The sequence below is a fragment of the Oxyura jamaicensis genome, unplaced genomic scaffold (assembly GCF_011077185.1).
Source record: "Oxyura jamaicensis isolate SHBP4307 breed ruddy duck unplaced genomic scaffold, BPBGC_Ojam_1.0 oxyUn_random_OJ72643, whole genome shotgun sequence".
Classification (NCBI taxonomy): Eukaryota; Metazoa; Chordata; class Aves; order Anseriformes; family Anatidae; genus Oxyura; species Oxyura jamaicensis.
Genome location: NW_023311160.1, coordinates 15,964 through 23,437, shown reverse-complemented (window position 1 = coordinate 23,437; position 7,474 = coordinate 15,964). Strand labels below are relative to the sequence as shown.

Sequence of the window (7,474 nt, the reverse complement as noted above, 5' to 3'; positions counted from 1 at the left end):
AAATCCTTCTGTTCTGAAGCTGCGCTGTGGATTTTTAAGCCGCTTTTTGAAAATTCAGTAGGGAATATTTTACAAGCCGTGCAGAAGATATTTCCGCATGCAGATGTTGCGCTAAAGAAGGCCCAACAGCAAGGTATAACCGTAGCATTCACTTCTTGAAAATTCTGCCAAAGCAAAATCTTGTGGTTTGTGCAAATGTTGTTTGCACAGAAACCTTCCAGAAACCTTTCAGACATAATGATGGTAGAATTTTATGATTTGCATGTGTGTCTGTGTCTGTATTTTGGGAATATCTGGAATATGATGCGTGAGTTTTATTCTGGATTCTAAACTGAAATGCGTAATGGAAGCTCTGAATGACTCAACACAGAGTGGAGGACTATGCGTTCTCTACTAAAGCATCCTGCTTCTGACAGTAGCTAAGACAATTAGCATTTGTAGTGGCTGACTTGGCACACCAGGATCTTCCCAGGGCACGCAAGGACCTCCGTGGATCACCATGTGATCTCGATTTCAACCTTGGTTGCCCTGGGACATGTGTGGGTGCTGCAGGAAGGTGCCTAGTGTCTAATGGAAGTGAAGAGCATGTCCAAGAAGATGTTTGGGTACTCGAGTGTGGTGCTTGCATGGCCTGGGGAGGTGCTGGAGTGCTCTGGGAGATGCCTGAGATCCCTGGAAATGCCTGGCTACGTGGGTGAGCTGCCTGTGGGATCAAGGGAGGTGCTTGAGAGCCCTGCTGAGATGCGTGGGGATGCAGGAAGCTGCGTGGGTGCTCGAGAGAAATGCTTGAACAGTGTGGGGAGATGTTTTGGAGCTCCAAGATGACACTTCTGTTCCCCAGGGAGATGCACGGTTGCTCTAGTGGAGGTGCATGGCTGCTGTGTGGAGATGCTTGGGTGTTCCAAGGATGATCCTGGGTGCCCATGGAGATGCGTGGGTGCCCCCAGGTAATCCTTTGTTTCCTCTTGGTTTGCTCAAGGAATGGATGTGTACAAAGAATGATACTTGGGTTCTGTAAATACGCTTGGAAACCCTCACTGCTTTCAGTGCATACAGGGGGAATTCTAAAGACGTAACTGCATAACACTGCACTCAAAAGTCCCCTTTATTAAAAAAAAAAAAAAAAAAAAAAAAAAAGGAAGAAAAAAGATTCTATAAATCCTGAACCTTCCATCTCCTCGTCCACCACCACCTCTACCAGCTCCTCCTCCTCCTCCACCAGATCCACCTCCTCCTCCTCCTCCTCCACGTCCTCCTCTTCCAATACCACCTCCACAACCTCCTCCTCTACATCCTTCTCCTCCTGCCGTCCCCAACACTCCTTTTCCCATTTTCCCCATTGTCCCTTTTATAGGGATGGGAAGACACACCCCCTATTGATAACAAGCCAGTTGCAATACAGCTAAGAATTGCTAGCCAGCCAATCAGGGCCAGGCAACGCATCACAGGCAGTCATGAAGATGCTGGGACCGGACAGCTGCTGCCTTCCAGGGCCACAGTGCCATGGTCCTACTGAGTCACAAACGGAACTAGAATTAGGAGCGGTAAGCAGTGCTCAGCACCAGAGCCTCCCAGAGAAGCCACCTTTGCACACGTGGTCCCTGGCAATTGCTCCTGACATCTCTGGGCTCAAGGTCATTGGTAGCAGCATGCCCTTGTGAGGGGCACGCACAGCAAGGTGGCCAGGAAGCTTGTGCCAGAAGTGAAGCCACAGGAATCCTGCAATCTCTCTGCTGGCCCTCAGGACATTGCCTCAGTGCAGCATTTGTAGCTGAGTCAGGGGCAGGCAGGAGCCTTCTGTGTGAGGGACCTGAGACCCCAAGGAGGCTGTTGGGCCTTCAATTGCCAATTCCTTTTCACTTCAGATTAGCACGTAAAAGTCGTGTTTTAGAAAGAATGGTGACAAAGATGGGAAGTTGAGGAATTTCCACTCTACAGCCACAATTCTCCTTCTTTCACCTGCATTGCACACCTGTGTCTGCTGTGTTCTCACTTCTGCACTTGAACAGCACAAACCCTTACTCCTTTAAGGGCATACAGGGAGGATAATAAAGTCATAACGGCATAACATTGCACTCAAAAGTCCCCTTTATTAAAAAAAGAAAAAAAAGATTCTATGAATCTTTTGCAGTTCTTCAACATAAAAGAGCACTCCAGATTTTTGGAGAATCACCATGTTGTTACAAGTTACAGCTAAATATTCTTTGCAGGCATTTAAGCAAATTCTTGGCAGATCCATCTGTAATCACTTAAAGGGAAGCTGCCTCTCAGCTGGGTTGTTCTATTTTTGTATTATTACTGTTCTTGGCTTTAAGATACGTAAGTTTCATTTCAGGATCTCATTCAAGAGAACATCTGTCCTTTAGAGGCATGGCTTTGGGCATGCCTTCCCTTCCAGTTTTTTTTCTTGGAATGACCAACCAAGATTTGCTTGCTAGTAGTTCTCTGAAGCTCTGAATTGAAGTTTTGATGGTTGGACTCAAAGCTGTCATATACCTCTTAAAAAGGTGTTTCCTTTGCTCTCTTGAAAAGAGGTGCTAATGGGACTATTAGGGGAGTGCAAATGTCTTGGGTGCTCTGAAGCTGCTAAATCACTGCTAAAGCACTGAGTACTTAATGCTGTTTACAGAAGTTGTGTGTGTTTGGAGAGTAGTACTCACTTGGCATAGTGCTTGTTTTGCTTTTGGTGCTCTTTTGTGCTTTTTACCCTGGCAGCATGCTTGCATGTCCGCAGCAAAGGTGAATTTCTGCTTGGGGTGCTTGTTGCCAGGAAGGTTGTTGCAGGCAGGTGAGAAGGCAGCAAACTCTTCTGAGCCTGGAGGAGGGTCAGTGTCACTTCTGGGCCTCGTTGGAATAGGGTGTCGATTAGGAGAAGTCTCTGTTAAGGGCATCTAGCACTAGCTGTTGCTCTGGGTTGCTTACTTCTCTCTTTTGCTCTTTTCCAGAAAGGTGAAAGGAGAGCCAGGTTCTCTGTGCGTGCCTTGTCTTCTGCCAGGATGTTGACAAAGAATTCGGTGATGAGGTTTTCAAGGGGCAGAGGTGGCTTTTTTCTGAGATCAGTTCTGCCATGCTTCCGGTTGCTCACTGTGTCCCAGGCTGAAGCGGCAAGCCCAGCGAACGATTAATTTGAGCTCCTTGTTGTGTGAACTTGCGTAGGGAGGCTAGGAAGAAGACGGTGTTCAGGCCTGCCAGTTCCATGCTCTGACCTTTTCCATCCTTGGGTGACCCACGTGTCCCGGCTCATGCTGAAATTGCATCCAGTGCAGGTAGTGCGTGCTGTCCCCGATGCACTTTGTGTTTGCCAGACCAGCTCTTCCTTAATTCCTGCAGCGTGCCCTGGAAATGTACCGCGGTGCACTGCTTGTAACTGAGCCGCTTTACGAGGACTTTGTAGTCCGATCGCTGTGAGGCTAGATGGGAATAGAGGGCATGCTTGACCCAAAGTCCACGATCCCCAAGTGTTGGGCAAGTATGGATTTAGGCTCTTGAAGGTCAGATCCATCACTAGCAAAGTAAATCCCTGCCGTTAGAGTGGCAGTATTTGCTGTAACACTGTAGCTGAAGGCAGCAATAGGAGTTAAAGTGGAGGTGGCTGGCTGCTTGCCTGCTGAAGATGAAACCTTTTTTTGGTCCATAAACCAATTCTTCACCATGCTGGCTTGGGGGGAGCAGTCTCATGCTCTGTGAGGACGTGGCAAATGTCAGCAGGCTGGGTAAACGTGGCTAAACAGCTTTGGACTTGTGTGGTGATGGCCGAAGGGCACAGCCTCTGCTGCTGGTGAGGAAACGTTTAGTCCTCCCCCAGACTGAAGCCAGGAGAAGTTGTTCACAGTGAAAACAGGAAACTTCTGCTTTTAAGAGTGGTGTTTAACACGATGAGCGCAGTCAGTGCATCTTCCAAAGGGCAGAAACACTCAGTACATTATGCAGAGGCAAGAAGAAAGTGCTGCTGCGCCTCAGTCCCCTCCCAGCCCAGATTTAACAGGCTTCCTGCCTTTAGTTAAAAATGTTAGTGAGAGTCTTGCTCTGAAAGGGCAGGATTAGTGACAGAGCTGGGGAATTCATCTCCTTGGGCTCCAACAGTTGATGAGCCTGGAGGCAACTTTAAAAAACGCTCCTGTCTTTGAAGAAGCTGGTGAATTGTGAATGATGCCCTGTTGGCTTTATGTGGAATTGGAACATTCTGAAAAGCTGCAGGGAGGGGGGCAGAAAGGGGCCAATAAGTTGAAGCTGAGCCACTGGGAAGCTAAGACAAACTCGTAACCTTGTCATTTCACAGGGAGTCAGCCTGCTTAACCACGTCAGTTACACAAACCAGATGCACAGCTCTTACGGTGCAGCTGAGAAAGAGGACTCTTCAAGTTTCCCCTATTTTATCGATGTTACCAGCATTAAGCATTTACTTGAGCCACAGGTGAAGACTCTTGACCAGCAGTGCTCAGTTGATTCAGCATTCCTATCCTTGGGCTCAGCACTTAGGGACAGCCAGATGGTAACTTCAGTTCCTCACACAGCATTTATTATACTGCTGGGGCAGTAAACTAACTCACATGTTCAGGCATTCCATTTGTATTACAGGTGTGTTTCATCCACCTTGGTGATGAAAGGTTGTTATTTTTGTAACTGTGTTTTCCTTTCACTGTTTGCAATCTCTCCCTTCACCTTCATCTTCTTTCCTTCTTCTGGGCAAGGCAGAAAGAGGATCTGCAGAAAAGGAAACTGAGCTACCCTCTGGTTACACAGTGGCTTTGTCATCTACAAATTTTCAGACAGTTTAATCCATCTTTGCTTATTGCAGTTATCTTAAAATGTGTCCATTCACAAACACGCCTATTCAAGCACGTAGACCAGGCTAGCCAAAACCTCTGCCCCACTTCTGGGCAAAGAAAACCCTCAGCACCCAACCTGGTGACTGACCCCACTGCACTGGCACAACACCACCGCCCCTCCCGCAGAACACCACCGCCCCTCCCTCTGCCCCGTAGCTGCAGCCTTCAGCTGCAAGCTCGGGTTCGTGCCAGGTTTGCAGTGCGGGCCAGGAAGGCTGCCACGGCCACAGGAGAGGCCAGACGTGGAGCAAAGCACCTCAGGGGCTGGGTACCTTCGTACCTGGAACTTAAACCCTGACGTACAGGCGATGGAAATGTTTTCTTCAAAAAGCAAAAAACCAAGCAAACAAAATCTGCCTTCCACAAGCCGCACTGCGGGATATGGTGGTGCTCTGCGGGTTCAAGAAGCAAGTGAAGGACATCAAGTAACAGGTTGCATGAGAAGGTACCGAGAATGAGACAGGTCTTAGAAGCAAACAAACAAAACAACTTGCAAAAACCATGGCAACATTGTTCTGTGAGCACTGTGGCATCGCAGGTCACCCAGAACAGGTAGGTGAGCGTGCCCTCCCCGGAGAACAACCCACAGCAGAGCAGGCTGACCAAACTGATTTCCTTCTGAAGTGTAACATTTGATTTGCCAGGGTCATGTAAGAGTCATGTAATTTCTCCTCCACTCAGGCAAATACGTTTAAAGATGCTTTTGTGATCTCCAAATCAACCTCATGGTCTCTTGCTCTACTCTTAACCACCAACAGGGAGATACTGGGAGGATGAAATCGCTACCTGCATTGCAAACTAACAACCCATTTCATGTACCCAGACAATTGATTCCCTCTCCATCTGACTAGAATGTGAAGACTGAAGTCATTTTGATCTAAAATGTCCCGACAGTAAATGTGAAGATAATTGCTTTGAAATTGTTTCTCAGAAGGAAAAAAGTCCATTATGATCTTGCCTGTGCATAATATACTCAATGTTTCTGCCCTTTTGAAGATGCCCTGAGTCATATTTTCTACAAAGTTGTCTTAGGAAATTTTCCTTTCTGGTAACGACACCAGCAACTACATAGAATTCTCTTACATTGATTAGAGTATGATTTTTTGTTCAGAGTATTGCTGGTATTTTGTTAGCAGATTCTCAGAAGCATACTCATTTCTTATTTTGGAAAATTCATGAAATCTCATGCAAAGCCTACTCCAAAATCAGTACATCCAATTAATTTCTATCCAGATGGCAAGAGCCAACTTTTGCCTCTTTTGTTGAAAGTCAAGGTTTTCAGCACTTGACGAGTTCTATTTGCAGACCCCAAATTTCTAGTCTCCAAATTCTAGAAATCCCATTTAGTTTTTCTGTCTGTGTTTTTAATGCTTTATATAAAAAGATGGTCCACAGGGTAACTAAATATTGCGTTGTAGAGACACTGTATGTGCGAGCTGACTCCTGACTGCATCAGGCCTGATCAAGTTTAGTCTGTCCATTGGTGAGAGCGAATAAATGGATAAACTCGTTGCAGTCCTGGTTAACGGAGATCCCTGAATAATTCTGCACCTATTCCTCGAGCATTTCTTCCTAGCATTGCTCCCAGCAGAGCTGATAGATTTATTTGCATTGGTAAAAGAAAGGCAGGAAAACTAGCACCAGCCTAAAAGCAGAGCGGCTAGGGGATTGGAAATTGCGCTAGCCCTCTGGTGTCTGCCTTCTGTTATCTTCTCCTTCAGGGATCTTTAAGGAGCCTTGATGCATTGGTCTCTCTGTCAGGTCTCAGGAGTCCTAGACAAATGGAATTCTGTGGCCATCACATCCTTAATTGTCGTGCTTTCATTGTGGAAAGCTCCTCCAGAAAGAAAGGGTCTTGTTTTTATAGCTATTTAGCAACTACAGACATTGTTCCTTATCTTCTTTATTCTAAGGGAAAAAAAAAAAAATCACCAACAGAGTAGCGTACCCTATACATACACATCAATGGGACCTAAGACAGCTTTATAGAGCCTTGTGCCATCTCCTTAGATTTGTGGTGGGATGAACTCTAGGAAATGGCATTCAGGTGGTGAAGAAGAGTTTCTGGAAAAACATGTTTCTGACATATGTCAAGCTGAAGCTGAGTCCACGCCAAATGAGTTTCTCGAAGAAGGTGAAAATGTTCTTCAAGAACAGACAAATAGCAATGGAAGAGCATTTTCTGGGATAGACAGTGAGAGAAGCGGGGGAGGTGTTGATCTGACTGAACCTGATGCTGAAAAGGAGAGCGCCAAGCTTCCTGGACATTCAGCACTAAGATGGGAACCTCTAAATTCTGAAGAGCAAACTTGAAATGCTAAGTGAAAAGTCCAACAGGTCATTTAGCACCTTCTTCTTGCTGAGGAGGATTAGTTTTAGCCTTCCGTTTCACTCTATTTTTTCTGTTACAGCTCTCAAAAATCATCACCTGGTTTATTCCGTGGTAGGGATGCGCAAAAAGGCTTGTGTGTTCCACACCCCTACCCCCCAGAAACGCCCCCCCTTTGTTGTGCACTTCTAAACACCCCCCTGTTTTGCAGCCCTACCCCCAGAAACAGCCCCCTCTCCCCCACGTTGCGCACCCGTAACCCCAGAAATATCCCCCCCCAACAAAAACAGTGGTCAAATAAATTATGTTTGTTTTT

At 46.5% G+C, this 7,474-nt stretch overlaps 1 long non-coding RNA gene across 1 annotated transcript in view; it reads left to right on the top strand.

Moving 5' to 3' along the window:
• The first annotated feature begins 10 nt into the window (after positions 1 to 10).
• The window catches only part of LOC118159905, a 9,252-nt gene continuing 1,788 nt past the window's right edge, over positions 11 to 7,474 (top strand). The window contains exon 1 of the long non-coding RNA XR_004747281.1: positions 11 to 133. This is a non-coding gene — a long non-coding RNA (uncharacterized LOC118159905). The remainder of the gene's footprint in view (positions 134 to 7,474) is intronic.